At 38.8% G+C, this 11,007-nt stretch overlaps 1 long non-coding RNA gene across 1 annotated transcript; it reads left to right on the top strand.

Moving 5' to 3' along the window:
* Positions 1 to 504: 504 nt before the first annotated feature.
* LOC129363688 (uncharacterized) lies at positions 505 to 1,686 on the top strand. Its single transcript, XR_008606342.1, has 2 exons — positions 505 to 888; positions 998 to 1,686. It is a non-coding gene; the product is annotated as an uncharacterized LOC129363688 (long non-coding RNA).
* The last annotated feature ends 9,321 nt before the right edge of the window (positions 1,687 to 11,007 follow it).

Genomic DNA, 11,007 nt, shown 5'->3' on the forward strand with positions numbered 1-11,007 from the left:
CATTTTCCAGTATAGTAATACCTGTTTATGGAACTCTGATAGTTTAATTGGCAATTTATGAATATTGAAATCAGCTAGAAGTACAAGTTATAAACCACCAATTTTGTTAAATACGTAATTAGGGACGCAATACCAAAATATTTGAGAATTTTTAACCCAGGATTTCAACCAATTAATCTTAAGGGTTTCGTTAAGGCTTTCGAAGTCAATTACTTTCAGACCGCCATCTTTGATTTCTTTCACCATAGCCTCCTGAGACCCAGCAATGCATTTTTGTCCTCTGTGGAGTACATAGGTTTTTTGTTCATAATTCTGAAACCATACATGCCACTGTGTTAAATCCTGTTGGTCCTTAGAGAGGACATCCTGGGCTCTCCAATGATATGACATGTGTGGGGGTGGGGCTTTTCAGAATTTTTTTTCCTGATTCTTCAAATTGCCTGCCATCCCTGTGAGCACATTTTATCAAAAGACGAAAGGTAAGTATATTATTTTCTAATTATGAGATTTGTGAGTTTAATATTCAGATTGCTTCTAGTAAATGAACATCTAAGGAATAGTTAGGTGAATTTTCAGAGCAGTTTAATTATTTGTTGGCATAAAACATAACCTGTTTATGTGTGTCCTCCATAGAGGACATCAGGATTTGCTTTTTATTTTTTAACCTGTTTTAATAGAAGTCAGCTCACTGACTGAGGCAGAGAAAATCCTAAACAGGAATACTGATGGAGACTCAGACATAGATTTGTCAGATGAGGAGGACCAAGAAGGACAGAATGACGGTGATTTTGAGGTCGGGAGTTCAGAGGATGAGGCATCAAGTGAGGAAGAGGAGAGTGAAGTTGAGGATGCAAGGGCCCGTCGCCCACTTTGGACCAAAACTAACACGTAGGTTTCTGAGACCAGAGTAGATAAGCTTAGACAGATTAGAGTATTTTTTGGATGAACTATCACTTTTAGAGGACATAATTATTTAACGTATTTGTCTGTCTCTTAGGATTCCTGCCTGTAGACTGTATGCACAATCCTACACTTCTTCGATCTGGCCATCACCAACTCCTGGTTACAGTATAAGGAAGACAGCCAAGCTTTGGCACAACCTATGAAGAAAACTCTCTAATACCATGACTTCAAACTGCTCTTAGGTGAGGAACTGATTGCCCAGGGGCACTCAGGCCAACCCAATCCAATTGAATCTGATGCGTCGAATGATGAGGAGTATGTTCCATCACAGAAGAGAAGGAGGCCCCAGCCAGATCAGGAAGTGAGAAAGTATGGAGCTGTCCATTTGCCAAAGATGATGGACAATCCGAATACTTCCAGGTGCAGAGCAGAAGGGTGCACTGGAAAAACCTACAAAAGTGCATCAAAAGCAACATGTACCCCTGCATCTCAAAGAAGAAGAACTGCTTTATGGACTACCACAAACCAAAACAGAACTAACACACCTGATTAAACTACACTAATCAGCTTGCTTTTGATAAGTTGAATGAGGTGCCTGGAAATCTGAACCACTGGCTTAAATGATGTAGCTCTTTGAAATTTACAGCACTAAAGATTTGTCAGAGTTCAGAGGTCAATGTATGCCTCGAAATGTGTTCATATTTGCCACAAGAGAGTCCCGATGTCCTCTCCAAAGGACATACTCTAAAAAATAAATAAAAACATGTTTTGACATTTTTTTAATTGTAGTGATGTTTTTTCACTCCTAAGAGTCATGTAGTGTAAAAAAAAAAGAAATTCAAAAACATTTTTTTCTCTGGGTCTCAGGAGGATATGACTTTTCCATAAGTAGTGTGGCCTGTTCCTCCAAATAAAGTTCATGTTCATTTGGTTAATAGTTTTAGTTAAACTATTTGGGATAGCAGTGCTATAGGTTGAATAAATTAATCTTGATAAGCTTTCCATTTTTGTTAAATAAATGCGTCCTAAAATAGAGAGGTCTCGTTGAAGCCATGAGTTAAGTTTGGATTTACATTCTTTAATCTTGTTTCAATAGTTAAGGTTGATTCTTGGGTTTTGATTATTACAGTTCCCAAGTATTTAATTTCAGATTTAATTGGAATGCTGGATATTTCTTTTAGGGTAGTGTCATGGATGGCTAAAAGTTCACATTTTTTTAGATTTAATGTTAGTCCTGAAGCCTCAGAGAAAAATTTTATTTATCAATTACAATTGGAACCTGTTTGTCATTTTTTAAGAAAACGGTGGTGTCATCTGCTAACTGGCTAATGATTAATTCTGTACCAAAAACATCTAATTTCTCAATGTCTGCACAGTTTTTAAGATAGATTGCTAACATTTCTGCAACTAAATTAAATAGATATGGGGAGATGGGACACCCTTGGAATACCAACATTAATATTAAATCTGGCTGTGGTGCCTTTAGGTAGTAATACACAACTATTAGTGTTTTGATATAAACCTCGAATTAAGTTAATAAAATTGGCTCCAAAACCAAAATGTTCAAGAACTGAGAATAAGAACTGATGTTCCACCGAGTCAAAGGCTTTATAAAAGTCAAGAAAAAGAATAAAGCCATCATCTTGGATCATATCCCTATATTCAATCAGGTCCTTCACCAGCCTAATATTGTTGTGGATTGACCTTCCTTTTAAGAAGCCAGATTGTGAATCTGCAATAATGTTTGAGATTTCTGTTTGGAGACGCATGGTAAATATGTAAGTTAGTAATTTATAATCAGAATTTCTGAGTGTGATAGGTCTTCTATTCTCAATAAATCTAGGGTCCTTGTCTGGTTTGGGGATACATATAATAATTCCTTGATTCATTGTAGTAGGTATAGAATGATTTTTAAAAATTTCTGTAAAAACTTGATGCAGTAATATTTCAATGTCCGCCCAAAAGTGTTTATAAAAGTTTCCCGTAAGTCCATCTGGATCCGGTGCTTTATTCATTGATAAGCGATTAACAGCCTTATCAAGTTCTTCTATTGTAATTTTGTTGTCACAAGTTTTTTTGTAGTCATCCTCTGTTTTAGGGATAAATGTTTCAATTTGTTTGAAAAAGGTGTAAGATTTTGGTTCTGAGAATTTGGAGGTATACAATTTATTATAGAATTTAAAAATTTCAATTGATATTAACTTTTCATTGTTGGTTTCTACATTATTTATTATTAAGGATTTGATAGAATTTTGTTGTTGTCTTCTACTTTCAAGATTACAAAAGTAGGCTGTGTTTTTTTTCTCCTTCTTCGATCCACTTCGCTCTTGATCTAATAAAAGCCCCTTTGGCCCTCTGGATATACATTTCATCTAGTTTGGGTTGGAGGATTCGTATTTTTTGTTTGTCTTCCATTGAAGGATTGGGCTTATTGCAATATAAATTTAGTTGTTGTACAATATCTAGTTCTTTATTTTGGATTTCCTTTTTAATTTGTTTACTGAATGAGATAGAAACTTGTCTGATCTTGTACTTCAAGAATTCCCATTTTTGGACAGGACTACTTAATTCTTCAGAGTTCTTAATATTTTGGATTAATTCTTTGATTTCTTGGCAGTCGGAGTCATTTTTAAGGAGACTGCAGTTGAATTTCCAATATTTACTTGTACCTGATTTCCAGTTTTGAGGTTTCATTTTTAAGGAAATAAGGCTATGGTCAGTCAACGGTACAGCAGAGATATCTGATTTAATTTTATTAGATAATAATTCATTTGTTATAAGCCAATAATCAAGTCTTGACTTGCTATTTGAGCCAAACCATGAAAATTGAATGCAGTTGGGGTTAAGATGTCGCCATACGTCAACTAGATTTTGTTCACTGCAGAAATTGTTAAAAATTTTGTTAGGGTAACTTGAGTTATGTTTAGAGGGCCATCTATCAAAAAATTCATCATAAGCAAGATTGAGATCCCCACCAATTATAATATTGTTTGTTGAATAAAATAATTTTAGGTGATCTAAGTTTAGGGTTATTTCTTCAAGTAATAATTTGTTCTGGGTTTGGTTGTTATAACCATATATATTTAATAATATAAGTATTACGTTATCCAAACAGATAGTAAGAAATAGCCAGTGACCATTTTCATCCATTTTATTTGATATTATTTGACCCTGGAAGTTTTGAAGAAGAATAGCGACCCCTGCTGATCTTGAAGAGCCATGACAGAAATAAGCTTCATCTCCCCATTGTTTAGACCAAAAGACGCTATCTTCTTGTTTAGAATGAGTTTCTTGTAAGAATATTAAATTTGCGTTTTTCCCTTTACAGAATAAAAAGAAACTTTTCCTTTTAGTCAAATCTCTTAGGCCCCTTGCATTAATAGAAATTAATGAAAGATGACTTTTCAAGTTAAACATAGAAAATTAACGACACAAAATAAAAGGTTGAACAGTATTTGAATGGGTTTACCGAGTCAGACAGGGGGAGACATAATTCTATCAGTTTGAGGCAGCCATTTTTCCTAAAATAGGCATGAGCCAGAAAGGAATCTTAAGGCTTTTATTTTGAAAATTTCAGTAAGCCTCGTTTTAAATGTCCAATCTATTCAGATGAGTAACAGTGATTGGGTTAAATCAGTTCTAAAATTCTCCAAACAGCAATTGATATAAAAATTGTCAAGGCTTTTATTTTGAAATTTTCATTAAGCTTAATTTTTAATGGCAACACTAATTCCATGTGTAACTATGGTGTTTTTAAATCAGTTCTAAAATTCCCAAAAAACAAGGACTTGTCATGGCCAGCTCATTTCTCCTCAGTAGTAACTGACAGTTCTGGCATGTTGTAGTTCTGCCAATCAGCTCAGACTTCCTCTGTAGGCACAGAGTGTTCCGCCATGTTGTAGTCCTACCCTGCAGTCATTGTAGTTCTAAAGAGAAGGTCAACTCTCATGTCAGTGTGACACACAAAAAGAGACTTAATTCTAAATGCTTGAAGCAGTTAGTTTTTCTGAAAGGCCTGAGAGAAATATTCAGCTTTTATTTTGAAATTTTCATTAAGCTTAATGTAAAATTGACATACTAATCCCATGTGTGACAATGGTTGGTTAAAATCAGTTATAAAATGCCCAAAACACAAGTAGTTCTAAAGGCCAGCTCCTTCCTCAGAGCTCTGCCATAGTAAAAACTACAGTGATGCGTTTTTGTAGTTCTAATTTATAATTCTAAAGGCCAGCTCAGTCCTCAGAGCTCTGCCATAGTAAAAACTACAGTGATGCGTTTTTGTAGTTCTAATCAGCTGCTCGGCCCTGCTGTGCTTCGTTGCTATGGTAATTAATCCTCTGCAACTGTCATGTGTGTGAGACAGAAAGAATTCTATCTTTGTGAGACACCCAGTCAGTTTTGACTGAAAAAAGCAGTCCGAACACCTCCTTCCCATTCGGAAACCGTGATACGTATCGGAAAACCGTTTGAAGCGTATGAGAGGGCTATCTTTCGTCTCTGATAGTCCCGCAATTCATATCTGTACATCACTCACAGTAATAACAGCAACGAGATAAAAATGGTGTGCGCTGAGGTCTGACATTTTTCAGAAATACATGGAAGTGAACCTGGCTGAGCGAGTCGAAATCCTGTCGCATCACTTTGCTCTGAATCCCCTAGACAGAAAACCGTAAGCCCTAGAAAAATTTTGAAAACATTTCACCGGAGCAGGCATGCGTATCTATGTCATGACCGAGTTTGATACCGATAGGGCGATATTTGTGGACGTGACGGCGATTTCAAAATTTATTTGGGGTGAGAATCGCACTGCTTCCCACACTCTAACCAAACGTCAGTTACACTCTAGTTTTTCCAAAAATTGAAAACTTTGGAGCGCTTAGAGAGAAATTATGGACAAACCGTAATTCGTAACATTGTAACGGTGGACAGTCATCACCGGTTCTAATGTTATTTCCCTTGAGGATAAAGCGTGTCCTCTGAAAGGCAGTTTTCAGACTTCCACTTTGAGAGGGAGCACCTCTCCCTCTCAACTCCTCCATCCAGCTCCTTCAGACTAGCCAGCAGCAATTAGCAAACACCTGTTGGGACTGCGAATCTGCTCAGCTCATTATATGAGCTACTTCTCAGTGCCACACTGGTAAAAACATTGTTGAACAGTCAGAGGAGCCATGTTGTGATGACTTTCTGAAGGCGGACTTTCAGAAAGGGCAGGAGTTTTTAAAGAGACAGTGGCCCAATTTCAAGGCGTTAAATTACAATGTCAAATTTCTTTTAAGTTATATTTGACATATAATACATTCTTACAACTGAAGGTAACATAGTTACTTGACTGTGTTATAAAATACAAGAGGAACCTCTATAGAAACTTGAATAGAGTAACTGTATCAAAGAGAGTAACTGGTTTTCTGACCAGTGAACATGCAGCCTGATTGATGGTAGAGTGGGCGCTCCATACGTGAAAGCTTGATTCTGACCTTGAACCAAGTGCTGCAGCTCATTTCATTCTCTCCTACTTTAACGGGTGACTCCAGTGCCTTTGGAGCTTAACATGAAATTGAGCCGTCTTCATGTCAGTGTCGTAATTTGCTGAACGATCTCCAGATTTCATCGGTAGAATATGTTTCCCCACTGTTTCTTGTAGAACCAGACTCAAACGAACACTGCGCTTATAAGGAGTCGTTTACCAGCAAGTGGAGGAATGGCGAGTGTGATCAGAAACATACGTTCATGTGCTACGATGAGTCACTGACTCTGGTGAAGGAGAATAAAACCTGGGAGGAGGCGTTGGAGCACTGCAGGACTCTGAACAAAGTCCACAGCTACGACCTGGCGACCCTCTCCACAGACGACGACAACCACTTTGCACAAGAGAAAGCCCAACTGGCAACCACTGAGGAGGTGGGTCGCTGTTTGCTCTCCGGTGTTCTTTACCAACTCATCCTCAGTGTTTACGTTGACTTCCTGCTACATGTTGGTAGATGTGGACGGGCCTGCGTTACCTTGGTGACGAGTGGGTCTGGGTGGGTGGAGAACCGGTGCAGGACCAGGACATTCCAAGCTGCCCGGCTGAGAGGTGTGGAGTCCTGGAGAAGAACGGCAACTCATCCTTCAGCAGCAGAGACTGCAGCCAGAGAAGGAACTTCTTTTGCTACATAAAATCTTAAATGTACATACATTATTAATCCTGTTGTTAATTATAATTACGAGCTTTTACAAACTTTTATAGGTGAAATCTATTAAAACATAGATGAAGATTAGCATAAGCTATTATGAGCCATTTTTGACCCATTTATTGTTTCATTTGTCAAATCAGCAGCTGTATGTAACCAACACAATTCAGTTAAATTACTTATTTAGAGATGAAGTAGGTAACTTTTAGAAAACATATTTGTTATAAATGTCATGATAGCAGAATATGCAACAATGTGTAAAAAAGAAAAAAAAGTCGAGCTCCTCTGCTTCCTTCCTGCCATGTGAAGAAACACAGTCTGAGCTAGGAAGAGGGTTTCAGTGCTGTCAATCAAGCTTGTGATCATGCCACCAGTTTCTCACAACGGAACCTGTTAAGAATGCTAAGACTAGTTAGCCTGTCCACCAATCAGCTTTTGAAACTTGTCCCTGGTGCTGATCATAATTTATTTATGCTTCACATTTGTAATATGTGAAACTGTTCTCTCTCAAAAATTTACATGAAGTGAGTTTCAGAAACATTATGTCATCCATGTTCTTCTGATTTTGGCTATTCACTTTCTTACGCTAGACTTGGAAATTTTTTCAATTATTTACAAATTAGTATACCCTCAGTTCTTCTATTCCAGTGGTTCCCAAAGTGTGGGAGGAGTTCGGGAAACTGTATGGATGAATAAAAAAAATAAATAGTTTAGATGGTTTGTCGTTTGTTTTGTTGCAAATAAAAGTCAGTGGAGTTTGAAAACAAAATATGTGTATAGGGTTGTATCTGGTTCAACATAATGTGTGTGTCCGGTTGAATTTTCTTTTTTTTTTGGTGAACATTTTACTGTAATCCAGAGGAACTCTGGAACGACATGTTTACTGGATTAAAACGCAGCGACGCATGAGCATCACGGGGCTAAAAACACACTTTCACTCCTTCTTGTAAGCAAACTTTAAAATACAGCTACCGTTTTCATAAGATTTTTTTTTTTAATAAACTAATTCACTAATGCCATTGGCTGCAGAGGAATCGAACACGTGTGTCCAATTTTGCACTTCAATAACTTCAATGACTCATGCGCATTCCTCAACCTGATAAGTTGTTAGCTAACTCCTCATAAATATTATATCTGGAATAATGAAGACATTAAATACAAATTATAAGACAATCTTTTGTAGAAAATGGTTTAATAGGGAAATATTACTTGTAAGCCAGTTACTAAATCCAAATGGTCATTTATTGTCTTATTCTGACTTTGTTACTTTTCCAACTTCCTGTTACTCCTAAAGAAAATGCTGTTGTGTTTGACGCAATCCCCAATGGGTCATTAAAAAAGAAGAAATTATTTAATATTTTTTATAAAAGTTACATAGTGCAGAAGTATACTAAGTTTAGTTAAAATTGTAAATTTAGGTGTATAGGGTTATATCAGTCATCTTTAAACTTTATATCTGTGACTCCACTGAGTGGGAGAGTACGGGAAAGTGTCCGACTCTGGCCTGGACTGATCCTCAAGGTGTCCCTCGTTGGTGGCGTAAGGACGGCTCAGGAAGTCCCTGATGTGTGGAGGCAAGGAGAGGAAGAGCCACCTCTCTACCAGCAGCCGGAGTTCTGTCAGGTCCGCCATTCTCTTGAGTTCCGTCAGCACAAGCAGCCTTGCGCCTTCGTTGTGTATCTCCAGCTTCACCAAGCTTCCTGCCACCTCGCACAGCTCTGACGGAACCCTGTCCAGCATCCCATGGATCACCAGAACGCGGAGGTGGCAGAGCTGCCGCAGGCTCCCCACGGCCCAGCCGTGACCCACGCCGCCCTCGCTGCCCAAGCGACCCGAAAGGTGGAGCTCATGCAGGTTGCGGAGGGAGAGGACCCAACTGGGGATCTGTGACGCCTGAGAGAAGGTGATGTAGAGAACCTCGAGGCGTTCCTGGAGGACTGCGAGCGCACCGGGATCCACAGCCGCCGGGCAGTGGAGCTCCCTGTGTCTGTGGGAATCATAGCAAGGGATTATGGGACATATGGAAGTTGATCAGGGTCCCTGGAAAAAAACTCACTTTAATCTCAGAATTTCTATTTTTTTCTTGTCAGAATTCTGCAGTTTTTCTCAAAATTCTGAATTTTAGTCTCAGAATTCTGAGAAAAATCATCCAGATGAAGTTTGGACTTTTTTCAATGGACCCGATTCTCTTCCCTAGGGTAAAGGAAGTGCGTCTGATTCCCTGTACAACTCACCTGAGTGAAGTCATGTTTGCCACCTGCAAAGTGAACTTAGCGTCAGCGATGAGCTCCAGTTTGAGGGCGTGCAGCTGGCTGAGGGTGAACAGAGCCGGAGGGAGGCGAGGCAGGGCGACGAGCTGCAGGGTGCTGCAGCCCTCCGCGTCCACGCTGCTCAGAGCCTGGAGCTTCTCTTCTCCCCAGTGCCTCTCCAGGCTCTGCTCCAGCAGTCTGCTCTCGCTGACCGGCGACAGGAACACGGAGAGGCGCTGCACCAGCAGCGGGTCGTTCTGCTCCAGCATGTGGATGAGGAAGGCCAGGTCATTCATCAGATCGGGAATGTCCTTCAGGGAGTGGAAGGAATACCTTCGAAGACAGCTAAGGAGAGGTAATGAAACAAGAAAATAATTCCAATGGAAAGAGAGATGTAAAATAGAACATAAGGAACGACACATCTAAAAAAAAAAACCACAACAACTAAGTAACACAGAGAAATGCTTCATTGATATTCTGTGCATTCTCTTTAAAACACAGAAATGCAACAAAAGTGTCAAAGTCAGAGACTTCTTTGACACAGCTACATATTTTTTATTTAGTTTTTTCTTCTGCTTGTTTTTTTTTCTTCTTTGGTTTTATTTATTGTGTAATTTTATATAAACATATGTAGATGTATGCGACTACATGTTTTATATTCTTTTTGTAATGTGCAAAAGGTAATCTGTACTTTGCTCTAAAGAAAAATAGAAGAAAAATTTGAAGAAAAAAAGAACATCTGCATGCGATTATTTCTGCCCCAGCTATTAACAATAATCTGAGTTACCTGACACTATATCTAATTTTCTTATGAGAATATATTTTTGAACTGAATTTAACTTCAATTCAATTCAGGAATATTTTATTAATTTCAAAAGGACATTAAGTGCTATTTTTATCAAAATGTCATCCAACCTCGTACAAAAAAACTCAAATAGTTTTTTTGGTGAGAGTTCACAAACATTTCATATAACATGACTAGCAGATTATGGTAATTTTTCCATAACACCCCTAAAGATGCATTTAAGAGTCAAGAAAAGTAGATATTTTGTTTTGTCCTTTCCTTATTCAAACCCTCCTTATGTTAATGAGAGCTGCCTTCCATGTCCAGGATATTTAGTAGTAAAGTATTTAGTACATTTAGTAAAACAGTATATTGTGGCGTATTATAATGTATGTATTTCACACCCGGATGTAAACTCTTATTGTGAAGGGCAGAAGGTGAGGTCGTCTTCCTACCTGATGAAAACAATTCGCTGTCACGCCAATGGCTGCCAGTCGTTAGGTTTGACAGCTGCCGTCCTTTGCTGCCGCCTAGTTTCTCGTTTAATGTTACGCAACAAAATGACACGTTTGCTTTTCATCCTACCGCGCAGCGTTCTGCGAGCATTTTTAAAGTGAAATAAAGCGAATAAAAGCAGTATCAGGCTTCCACTCTTCCGGTTGTGTTTGCTAGCTAGAAGCTCGAGCCGTTCACAGCTCCCCTCTTCCGGTCGTTTGATATTCGCGGTCTTCGGAGGACCCGGATGCAGACCCGGCATTCGGACACAGTTTTTTCCCATAAGCCTGGGAAACGTCACTTATTACGTGAGAACATAGAATTCGGCGAGTTTGATGTCTATGACGTCGCAAATGTCAGGGTGTTTATTTGCACTGCATTCTTCTCGAGCCCTCTGTTCGCCCTC

This window comes from Poeciliopsis prolifica, unplaced genomic scaffold (genome assembly GCF_027474105.1).
Source record: "Poeciliopsis prolifica strain line A6 unplaced genomic scaffold, Auburn_PproV2 SCAFFOLD010, whole genome shotgun sequence".
NCBI lineage: Eukaryota > Metazoa > Chordata > Actinopteri > Cyprinodontiformes > Poeciliidae > Poeciliopsis > Poeciliopsis prolifica.